Source organism: Lissotriton helveticus, chromosome 5_1, assembly GCF_964261635.1.
Source record: "Lissotriton helveticus chromosome 5_1, aLisHel1.1, whole genome shotgun sequence".
Taxonomy (NCBI): domain Eukaryota; kingdom Metazoa; phylum Chordata; class Amphibia; order Caudata; family Salamandridae; genus Lissotriton; species Lissotriton helveticus.
In genome coordinates this window covers 1,882,334,663-1,882,347,254 of record NC_136065.1, presented here as the reverse complement: position 1 = coordinate 1,882,347,254, position 12,592 = coordinate 1,882,334,663, and the positions used below count along the sequence as shown (strand labels likewise).

Genomic DNA, 12,592 nt, shown 5'->3' with positions numbered 1-12,592 from the left:
GCTCATTGCACCATCAGGATTCAAGCAAGCCGGGCCGAAGACGGCTGAAATGCCAGAAACCGGTCCCCGGAAGCTTGTTTCCTTCCCAGTGTAAGAATTGGCTTTTGTAGTCTGGTCTGCCCTGTTCCCATGATGCACTGGGCCAGGGACAGACTAATTTGCATACAGCCAGGTTCTGAAACTGGGATGGTGCAATGAGCTAAAAAACGGTGTTGGATCTAGCCCTGATCTCTTGACTGGGTGAGAGTACTCTGCTTAATTCAGAGACTCTGTCCATCACCACCCCTTGTTGTAAATAATTTTGTCCACCCTAAGCGTGGAAGGGTATACTCAGATGTGAGTCCCTTGCTCATTGCACCATCAGGATTCAAGCAAGCCGGGCTGAAGACGGCTGAAATGCCAGAAACCGGTCCCCGGAAGCTTGTTTCCTTCCCAGTGTAAGAATTGGCTTTTGTAGTCTGGTCTGCCCTGTTCCCATGATGCACTGGGCCAGGGACAGACTAATTTGCATACAGCCAGGTTCTGAAACTGGGATGGTGCAATGAGCTAAAAAACGGTGTTGGATCTAGCCCTGATCTCTTGACTGGGTGAGAGTACTCTGCTTAATTCAGAGACTCTGTCCATCACCACCCCTTGTTGTAAATAATTTTGTCCACCCTAAGCGTGGAAGGGTATACTCAGATGTGAGTTCCTTGCTCATTGCACCATCAGGATTCCATCAAGCCGGGCAGAAGACGGCTGAAATGCCAGAAACCGGTCCCCGGAAGCTTGTTTCCTTCCCAGTGTAAGAATTGGCTTTTGTAGTCTGGTCTGCCCTGTTCCCATGATGCACTGGGCCAGGGACAGACTAATTTGCATACAGCCAGGTTCTGAAACTGGGATGGTGCAATGAGCTAAAAAACGGTGTTGGATCTAGCCCTGATCTCTTGACTGGGTGAGAGTACTCTGCTTAATTCAGAGACTCTGTCCATCACCACCCCTTGTTGTAAATAATTTTGTCCACCCTAAGCGTGGAAGGGTATACTCAGATGTGAGTCCCTTGCTCATTGCACCATCAGGATTCAAGCAAGCCGGGCCGAAGACGGCTGAAATGCCAGAAACCGGTCCCCGGAAGCTTGTTTCCTTCCCAGTGTAAGAATTGGCTTTTGTAGTCTGGTCTGCCCTGTTCCCATGATGCACTGGGCCAGGGACAGACTAATTTGCATACAGCCAGGTTCTGAAACTGGGATGGTGCAATGAGCTAAAAAACGGTGTTGGATCTAGCCCTGATCTCTTGACTGGGTGAGAGTACTCTGCTTAATTCAGAGACTCTGTCCATCACCACCCCTTGTTGTAAATTATTACCTGAGGAAAGAGGTCAGCAGCCGGGGACCCTGCTCCCCCCAGCGACTGTGGGAGCCCAGAGGGAGCCACTGGATCGAGCGCTGAAACGCTCAGGAAAAGAAAGCTGTTCGCGCTGGAAGCGCGCGTCACGCCGGATGCGTGCAACTTGGCACCCTAAAAGAACAGGAGTCGGGAGCCCACTCCGACCCTGTCCAGCACCCCAGATCGAGACCAGGGTCCCCCGACGTCGTGGACGCTGTCCCCGAGAGCCCGGTGACAAGCGCTGCTGAGCGCGCTGGAAACGGAGCCCGGGTGCCGTCGGAGGTCAGAAAACCTCACGCCCGATGCGTGAGGTTTGGCATGCCAGCGGAGAAGAAGAGCGGGAACGTGGAAAGTAAGGCGGGAGCCCACCCCAACCTCACCTGGTAGCTGTGGTGGTCGAAGAAAAGTGAGCCCTGATGTGTGCTGCCCCCGAGGTTGCCGGCCGGTGAGTCCAGAGTGAGCTGGCAGTGCATGAATCAGGAGAGAAAGCCTCCTGTGTGACTGCAGTGACGGCGGCCATCTTGAAGTCAGGCGCTTGTCAGGACAGACCCCTTGATTATCATAGAGCGGCCATTTTTGAAGTCAGGCAAGAAGAGATAAGCAAGCATTGGTTGAAGCAAACAAACAAGCATTGGCAAGAAAAGATAAACAAGCATTGGTGAATGGAGACAAACAAGCACTGGCAAGAGTAAATAAACAAGCATTGGCAAGAAGGAACAAACAAGCATTGGCGAGAACAAACAAACAAGCGTTGGCGAGAAGAGACTGACAAGCATTGACGAGAGCAAAGAAACAAGCATTGGCGCAAAAGAAACAAACAATCATTGACCAGAGCAAATAAACAAGCATTGGCGAGAGCAAATAAACAAGCATTGTCGAGAACAAATAAACAAGCATTGGCGAGAAGAGACAAACAAGCATTGACGAGAGCAAATAAACAAGCAGTGGCGAGAAGAGACAAACAAGCATTGACGAGAGCAAATATACAAGCATTGGCGAGAGCAAATAAACCATCCTTGGCGAGAAGAAACAAACAAGCTTTGATAAGAGCAAATAAACAAACATTGACGAATAGAAGGAATAAACAAGCATTGGCGAGCAGAAATAAACAAGCATTGGCAAGAGTAGATAAACAAACACAAGAGTCGACACAAAACAAACACGAGCGAGTGCAAGAGGTGCAACAAGGAAACAAGCACGAGTGAACACAAGAGACTGACACCGAGCAAGTACGAACACCTGCATGAGGTGCAGTAAGCAAACAAGCGTAGGCAAATACGAGCAATAGGTAAAGGTGATCGCGAACACATACCGAAGAGCGCAAAAAAAAAAAAAAGGGAGAACAGCTGCAGGACAAAATCGCATGAGATTCAGAAGAAGGCAAGACTGCGAAGGACGGTCCCAGAAACAAGCACAACATACACGGAGGTGACTGAAGGAATTGCACTAGGGCAAAGGGAACGCCCGAACGAACAAAGATGTCAAACACGCCCAGCCTCACCGCGGAAGAGTCAGTAACCACCTGCCACTAGCATGCGATTCGAAAGAGAAGGAGCCCTGTGACTAGCACAGTGCGGCTGGATAGTGGACATTTCGGAACGCAGGAAATCCAAGTTCTAGTCACTGGCGCATACGGTGGTGGTTGCAAGGATTAGTAACGCCCCAACAGATGACCAGACCAAAGGCCTCGACTAAAGAGGATCAACTAAAACAACGAGAAGCCGAGTGAACAGCCCGCCCGAATACAATCAATCAGAATCCTCCTCTCATGGCGAGGGAAGAAGTAACACAACGACGCAACCCTTGCATCAAAGCACCACCCCCAGGAAAGCAGTATGATACTTGGAGTCTGTGTCTCGAACGGAACCAATGGCTGGCGACATTGGGTGACTTCCTGGATGCCAATGGTGAACAAAGAGAGAGAAAATGTCTGATGCTACTCCTCCATCTGGTGGGTCCTGAAGGCCCATGCCCAATCAGAACATTCTCCAAAGAAGACACAGAAATCTATGAAAGACTCCAAGTGCCCGTCTCTCCGCACAAGCAGAGGTGGATCATGATCGCATCATTTTCAACACAGCTCGGCAGGAACCAGGCGAACCATTGCCAACTTTCATCATTCGGTTGCAAAACCTGGTACAAGGCCATTTCAACACCTTTACGAATGAGGACGCAGTTCGACTCCGGATTATTGAAGGCTGCGCAAACCCCGACACAAAACTCAAGATCTTGCGAGGAAAGTGGTCGTTAGAAGAAATCATCAGGAAGGCTGAAATTGGAATGCACGTCAAGGCAAGAGACAGATCAAAGGACCCGGATCTGAAGGCAAATTGTCAAGATGCCTGGACAGATGAAACTCGGAAAACAGACAAAACAAAAAAGAGAGAGAGGGAAGGCAAACCAGTGAAAAGACAACGGGAGAGACACAGTGACAAGGAGTACTCCGAGTCAATCAGTCAAAGGACAACCTCAAGGAGTTCTTCACCCTCAAGGTGTCATTCAAAGTCTGACCAACGGGAGAGACACAGTGACAAGGAATACTCCGAGTTAATCAGTCAAAGGACAACCTCAAGGAGTTCGTCACCCTCAAGGTGTCATTCAAAGTCTGACGAGGAGGGAGCGTCAAGTGGAACAGATCGCACCCCTGGACAAGATGGCAACCTACACAACAAGAGAGTAAGGAAGACAAACTATCGAAGGAGAGATCAAAATGGTCAAAACTGGAATTCGGCGCAGGAACACTCTACGTCAAGTCGTGAAGATGAGTCTGAGGGAACATCCAGCAGGAGAACACATCACACCCGTATCATGGGTGTCCGAGCACCAAACAAGTGGGAAGAAGAAATAGGTTGCATAAGACGAACTGGTCCTCCCCAACAACGAACAGGAAAAGACCAACGCATCAATGGCACTCAGGACAATGAAGAAACTGAGAAGAAGTCGTTGATATGTGAGAAAGGCAAAGATGGAAAACCTCAAGACCAAACACAAAGAACGAGCACGTGGTTATTGAACAACTTCTCAAATGAAACAACGTCAAAGACAAGTCGACGAAGGCGCCCGGAGAAGCGTCTTAAAGACAACCCTGAGTCAAAGAACAACATGTCACGGCATACTCATTGCAGAAATCCATTACCTGATACCCTCTCTAAGGAACGCTTTAAAAAGGACATGGCCAGGAACTCCTCTGGTTCAGAGAGCGCGTCTGTCCGCTCCTTTAAAAGGGGTATGGCCAGGAACTCCTCTGATTCAGAGAGCGCCTCTGTCCGATCCTGGAAATCGACAAGGGACTTCTCTGAACCAGAAAGCACGCCTGTTCAATCCCATGAGTCGACCAAGTCATGGTCCCGACAACAGACATGGGGTCAACCACCCGAACGCACCACGGAACCAAAGGACATCCTTCCCGTCAAGAGCAATATGTCACACACTAAGGTCTCTGAATACTCAGTCACTCCACAGGACAACCTGTCATGTCAGTCACAAGTAGATCCAGACACAGATCAGACACCGTCACCCCTGAAGGGGTCCGCGAGGCTGACTCAAAGGACCTACAAAAGGAAAACAGAGACAGTGGACCTTAGTCACCGGATGGGAAGGGACCAGCCAGTCACTCCGCAAGGAAAGCCGGACGTGTCAGTAGAGAGAGATTATCAGATGAGAGAGAAACATGCCTATGCACAGATAGCTCACGAGTTCGCCAGACAAGCCGAGGCCGTGAATGAGTTATCGAACCAAACCAAGACAGTCTCATCAGATAGCACCGTACTGTCTGGCATACATGACCCTGAATTGGAGGGCAGTGTTGCTCTCGACCGGACTAGACAAAAGGAAGTAAAAGTAGATGCGAATCAAGCCAAGACAGTCCCATCAGATAGCACCGTACTGTCTGGTATACATGACCCTGAATTGGAGGGCAGTGTTGCCCTCGGCCGGACAGGACAAAAGGAAGTAAGAGTAGATGCGGGTGCTCGGAAGAGGACCAGAACATTATCCACTCATGAAAGAGAACGAGCATCTGAACCAACCGTAGTTACACCACCGGAAGGAAACATGAGGACTGCAGACTGTGAGAGTAAACAGTTTCCACGCAACGTGGTCAAGAATGCCCTGATTAAGACAACGGAAAGATTGACCAAAGCCAAGCCCACCACTGATTCGACACTACTGAGGCTTGAAGAACAGGCTGTCCGCCAACCCGTGTGGTGGATTGAAGAACTGCGAACACTGAGGACATTAAGCTCACTTTGTTAAGAAAGGGGGAGATGTAGAATTGTGTGAGGTAGTCTAGTGGTTGGGGGGCGGAGTTATGGGAGGAGCAGAAACAGGAGGAGCCGGGGACAGGAACCGGGCAGTTAGAGTAGGGACAGGAAAGGTGTTGGAAGCACAGAATAAAGCTCCCTAATAGTAACCAGCTGTGTCTGTGGTTCTTTGTAGCACGATGCTACAGTGCCTATTAATCACACTGCGCACTGTTATCAAATGTTACTGGGGTGTTAATTTGAGCAGGTTTATTTTCTTAAAACCCTGCTCCATCAGTGACAGAACTCTCTACAAATGAATGTAACAATCGTCAGGAGTGAAAGCAAAATATTAACGTCTATTCATAATGTTGCAGATGAAGAACTATGTGGATCATTCAGAACACAGCCTTGATTTACAATTTACTGAATGTAGTTATCTGTACACGAACATGTAATACAGTTTAGGTTATTCTATTTATCTATTACAAAGTTTTATTCTGTCTGTCAGTACTAGGAAGTCATAACGTCTTCATAAACCACAGACAGTGTGGTATGCAGGGAGAGTCACAATGTATATCGTATGTCTTTAAAGAATTATTGAAGTGAAACATAATTGGCAAAACACTAAAGGAAATATTCCTTGTTGTAGGTATCAACACCTCTGCATTTCAGGTTGAGCCAGCCCTAAGAACAGGCAGAGTGTTGATATCCAGTGTCTCTATTGTTCTCTCTCTTGCCCAATCCCACTTTCTCAGGTTCTACTGCTGATCGGAATAATATTTTGCCTGGTGGATTAAAAAATGAGGGCTTCCCCGGTATGTCACTATGTGAATTCGTGTGTTTGCAATTATGATCTATCTTCAAGTCAGTGTGCATTTGATAGGCGAGTCTGTGAAGTGTGCATACTCTCAGGGAGGGTAGTCTGAGAGGGTAAATCATTCAACAAGTCATTGAATCTATGTCATAATTCTTTGTGTGGCCAGTTGTTTGGTCAGGATGTCTGTGTGGTTAAGGAGATCCTAGTGTGCCCTGTAATCCAACAGAATAACACAGATTCTATTTTCTTTTCTTAGATATGACCACAAATAGGTTGGAATAAAAGGCAGAAAATGAGGTGCATTGACAACATGACGAGCATAGCTATCCAATACCACGTTGTTTCTGTTTGCAATGCTTTTAGATCTATAAGTTCTATATGGTTTGAAGACCCTGCTATATCTCAATCTGACTGTTTTACACAGTACATCAAGGCTTCAAGCTGAGCTATATCACCAAAGAAGATTATTTCACAAGGTAGCATGTGGTAGGCATGTGTAAAAAGATATAGATTGCAGTAGGAAGGGTCGTCTCTGAAATATGAGCTCTAATAAGTTAAAGGAAATAGGGACATTGGATAAAATTAAGAATACAGACATTTCAATTGGTAGAGTCCAATGTTGAGTACCAGAACCTTTTTTTTATTTTGCAAAAGTAAAGACTCATAACGTTGTCAGAGTTTTATAGGATTTATGGTTCCTGACATACCTCAGACTACAAACATTGACTTACACAGCACGTTATGGTTCCAAATTCAGGTCACTCAACTTGGAGTCTGCCCCCTGGGTGGCCATAGCTGCATTCCCAGAGTGTGCAAATAAAGCACTTGTAAATGAAGAGGCCGGGAACAGGACCATGTTCATTTGCCCTGTTTTAGGCTGCTTCCATTTACAGCGCTAGAAGTGCATCAAACAGTATGTGAACTGTGATCCTGAGTGCCATGGGGGTGGGAGTCAGTGAGTGCCGTGGCAGGGTCAAAGACATCTCTGAAAGAACAAACTTACCCCCAGATGCATCAAGCATCCATTTTGCGATTCCTTAATAGCGAAAAATAAGGATTCGCTAATAAGGAATAGCAAAATGCTATGCATGAAGAAAGCGCTAAAAAAATTGCGATTTCTTAATATTCCTTAATTGCGACTCACAAATTGCGAGTCGCAATTAAGGAATACCTCCCCATTCATTCCTATGGGCCTAGAGGCCCATAGGAATGAATGGGAAGACATTCTCAATTTGCGATTAGCAATTAGCAATCCGCAAATTGAGAATGCAATTTCAAGGGTGCAGGGGTGTCCAAAGGACACCCTGTTGCACCCCTGAAATTAATCTGTGCACATATGTTGCGCACACACATACCCCAAGGGCATGTGTGTGCGCAACATGAAACTATGAAAAATGCACAAAAGTGAATTTTTCAAAGTTTTTTGCAAATTACCATGAAGTTCAACTTCATGGTAATTTGCTCCCCCTATTAGCGAAAGCGCTAATTTTTTTACTTTGTTGCATTGCATATAAGGAATCTCAATTTGGGATCCCTTAAATTGCGATTTTTGCATTATGGATGATGCATCCCAAATGCAAAAATACTGGTCGCAAAGGGGCAGATTCTGAGAATCTGTCCCTTTGCAACCAGATTTTCCTTTCATGCATCTGGGTCAAAATGGCAAATAAATGCAAGTTAAACCAATTGATGAGACACTCATTCTTACAATCACTGCAGCTATCAGTGAGTGTGACCACAAAATCTAGTCCTGGGAGGTGCAGTAAGGAGTAGTGACTTGGGAACGTATAGTGCTATGAGGATCCAGCATGTGCGACAAAGCACTGTGAATATGTAAGTTATGATTGTTAAATTCTAATACACATAGCATAAAATAGGCTTCCACAAGATAACATAGTGCTTAAGATAAAACAATTGCTTTCAAAGTAGCGCAGTATATATTTTAATAATACGTAATCAGACTCTAACTAGTGCAAACTGTTTTTATGTGTCCATTAAAACGTTCCATTGCTGATCACCTCCTTGCTTTATGTCTCAAAATGAATACATCTTTGTCACCATGAAGCTCCAAGTGATTCCATCAATTAAAGTCTATACAGGCTCCCAAGCAGCCTTTGCATTTGGTGATTAATCAAATTGAAAACATTTACATTTCTTTGAGGTAGCAGGAACCCTGGTGAGAAGGTTGGTTTTAGTTCTCTGTACTTCTCGTTGCTAAACGATATCAGAGGAAGGGCACTCTCTTTGTTTTCAGTCAGAGGTATTGCAAGGTTTGCATTTACTGTCCAGGTACGGATGTTTGGCCATGCTAGTCTCAAAAGATTCCCTCACTTTGACCTCTGTTAACATGCAGATGTCCCATCAGGCCTCCCAGGAGAGTCCAGGGGGTCGCGTGGAGGAGGCTAGCAGGATTGCTTTCAGATGCAGGGTACTGATAGTCCGTTCCCCTGGGAACTCAAAGTACTGGCACAGGAGAAAGAGGAAAAGAGCAAGATCTATGGATGCTGTCAAAGAGATGTCCTAGAGAAGGAGGCACTATGTGAAAGCTGATTATTGTTTACAAAAGGACAGAGACAGTTTCCTCAGAGAGATGCCTTGAGGAAGGGGTTGAGACTTTAGCTCTTGCATTTTTTTATAAGGGCCATTATTAACATTAGTGCAGCAGGTACAGTAGCAGTGAGACCAGGAGTGTTCGACACCACTTCACCTCATTCTTTCTACCACAAATGGAAATTGCAGTGCAGGGAAGAGGGCCAAAGCAACATGGGCTCGATGTGGGGATTTTATCAATTTTTTGACACAGGCCTAGGAATGATGGCTCAGTGGAGTGGGCAGAGAGGACAAGGTTGTAGGTTTCATTGTGCTGACATTGCAGCAACTCCAGGGCCATGTGATGGGAGGGGCTAACTAAACCCAAATGTGTGGCCGTGTTACTATCCTTACATGCCGTGCAGCTTGCTGTGTCAGTGTTGCTTTGGGTCTCAGATCAGTGGCCCAAAGGAGGCAAAAATGGAACCAAAGAAGACACCTTAGCTAGGACTCACAGAGATGGTAGGGAGCAAGTGGGGCAGGACGGGTCCTACGTTCTTAGCCAAGGGCACAAATAGCCCACTTCACAAAATAGTAGCGATCATTAGTGAAGCAGGTGCAGTGGCACAAGGATCACAGATTTGAGGGGCCCACTACACCACAGGTATGACCGTCTTTCTTTATAAAAATGTGCATGAGGGCTCATTTTCCTTGCTAGCATTAGAGCAGCAGGCACCCTTTCTTCACAGGGGAATTGTGTGCTAATTTTGTTTCTGAAAGGGGCAGGCAGACTATTTCAAGATTGGAGTGGTGACCGGAAATGGTGAAAAAGGCACACAAGACAGCCTTCTACTGAGAACCAATGTTATCATTAATGCAACAGGTGCAGCTGTATTTGAAGTGAAGATGGTGAAGGGTTCACATCTTCCTAATTACGGGCAGCAGGGTTTTTTGGCCAGTTTCCCTTGATGCATATGCTCTTTTACATGCTTCACATTTAATATAGATTTATGAGCTATAGAACAAGTACCCCTGAAATGATCTTCTAAGTCTCACCCTCTGCTCTCAGCCCTGTCCTTTGCTCTCACCCAATCCTTGCCATAACGTTTCAGATAGGGGCCAGATTACAAACCATTTTACTTAATAGGACTTAGACCAAAGAAGTTTGAAGACCTCTGCCTTTGAGGAAATAGCCATTCTGTTACTAATCAGAGCTAGTACAGAATGTGTGAGTGGCAATGCTAAGTTTGTAAAATAGTAAGTGCCATGGCCCTGACCAGGAAGCCACTGCAGCTTGCACCACATTTCGCCCCTGTCATCGCTGCCAAAACAACTACTAACCATCACTCTCAGCTGCAAGTGCACAGTTCATATTATTCCAGGTCCCCAAAACTAAAGGAATGGCCAGGGAAGTAGGTATTAGCAATTTTTTGTGTATGGTGTATTAATAAACAACCGTTGTTCTGCTCATCTCTAATTTAGATGAGTAGTGCCACCATGTGACAGACTGCCCTACGTGCACTGTTGACAATTAAGTGCCAATGCAGAGCACCGGAAACCACTGGATCAAATTAAGCACTGTGTAGGGGACAGAAGACCAGATTCCAAGTGATCAAACGATCTTGGTGATAGGACCACAAATATACTAGAGAAAATGGAGGCATTGGATAAAATTGGGGCTCAGCTATGCAGTCAGGTTATTTTATCTAGCACTAGAAAACTGGCTTTGCCCATAGTTCTAAAGGGAAGTCTTTCATGGGGTTAAAGAGATTATGTGAGGTTAGTAAGGCATCAAACCAAAATTTGTTTATAGCAGTGCTTAATTTGAAACAGTGGTTTTCATTGCTTGGCACCAGCACTTTATTTTCAACATAAGCCCTTATGACAGCTGCCACACAGTGGCACTGTTTGTGTAAATTAGAAGTGAGCTGCACAACAGTTGTTTATAAACTTAATATACACTAAAAACAACTAATACCTGCCGCCCAAGCCATTCTTGTAGCTTTGGGGGCCTCAAATAGTCTGAACTGTCACACTTATAGCCGTGTGATGGTTAGCAATTGTGTAGGTACCGTCGTTGGCAGCACTAGCAATGGCAAAGGGTGGTACAAGCTGCATGGGCATTCCAACGCTGGCCCTGGCACTTATGTTTTTTTGTTTACAAATTAAGCACTGGTAAAGTGAGGGAATCGACAGTGAGCCTCACTGAATAATCCTAAAAATCAACACTGGTCTCTTTAAGAAACAAAACAAGCATTGGCATAGCCAATAGGTCTCGCCTTTGGGACCTCATAAGTGTTTAGTTACTCAGCACTATATCCTTGGTGCAACAACATCAAGTGTTACATGGTTAAACACTTATAAGGTCCCAAAGGCGAGACCTATTGGCTATGCCAATGCATGTTCCTTTTTCTTGCAGGGGACCAAACAGAAAATTGAAGCTGGCCCGTCTATTTAAACACTTTTGCGCACCTTTGTTTTTAAATTTACCAGCCCTTAAAAAAAAATAGCTTTAAAATTCTTGCTGATGCTGTTTAGCATAGCTTATATGCAAAGATGCAACCTGTTGGCTTTGCCAATACTAGTTTAATTCAAGTTTCTTATAAAGGTGAAAAGAAATCTATCAATGAAATCAGCTGGATTCATAGAGCACTGATCCAACCACAAGAGCTCACCGAAACAAAAAACATTATAAATTCAAGATTTGGTCCTCACACATCAATAGTACTGATATGGTAGCAGTTCAAGATTTAATTGTAAATTTCACTAGCTTAAAAACATCACGTCGTTAATTATGTAAAAAGAAATTGGAAGCACAAAACATTATTTGGTGGGACTGGTGGGGGACCAGGACACTACCCCTCTGACTAGTCGGGACTTGACACAAGAGTGAACAGATCAATGCATGCAAATCATCTGTAGTCTACCACAAAATATCCAACCCAATCCAGAAATTTTACATGAATAACTACTGTAACATCCATAAATAGCACAACCAAAACAACAAAGATACAGGGGAGGATGTGAAAATGCTGTATAGTGATAAAGCTCAGTACTGCAAAGTAGTACTTTGCTGCGATACACAGCACTGGGAGGAGGGAGAGTATGAAGGACTCGACTGGGTATGTCTCATTGTAGTCACCTTGCTTTACCAACATTCCAATGTGAAAGGCCATCGGTTACCTAAATAACAAAAAGTGAAACATACTATAGCATGGTGTCTGACTGCATTAACTATTGAAAAGAAAATGCAGAATTCGCCCATGCAACATTTCTCTATAGGTTATAAAGTGGTTTTAAAGGTAAAGTGTGAAAAAACATCGTCCATTACAAGCCTCTCCCTCTCCCCACCCAACCACTATGTGCAATACCATACTAAGTCATTTGGGTCGTCCTAAAGTAATAGGACACTCCCAGTGCAGCATTTACCACTTCGACTCCAAAACATATTAATTGCAGTTCTAAGGAGGCAAACTATATGATCAACTGCCCTTGTGGTCTTCAATATATTGGAATGTCAAAGGAATGTGAAGACTAAAATATGCGTTAACAGCACCACATGTAAGAAAATTACCACGAAAAAGGCAAAGCATTTCATAACTAACTGACAAACAGTGAACAACTTATAATGGGTCAT

General features: G+C 45.0%; 1 non-coding gene across 1 annotated transcript; it reads right to left on the bottom strand.

Moving 5' to 3' along the window:
• Nucleotides 1-12,085: 12,085 nt before the first annotated feature.
• Nucleotides 12,086-12,222, bottom strand: LOC144756961 (small nucleolar RNA SNORA15). Its single transcript, XR_013595435.1, has one exon. It is a non-coding gene; the product is annotated as a small nucleolar RNA SNORA15 (small nucleolar RNA).
• Nucleotides 12,223-12,592: the final 370 nt, after the last annotated feature.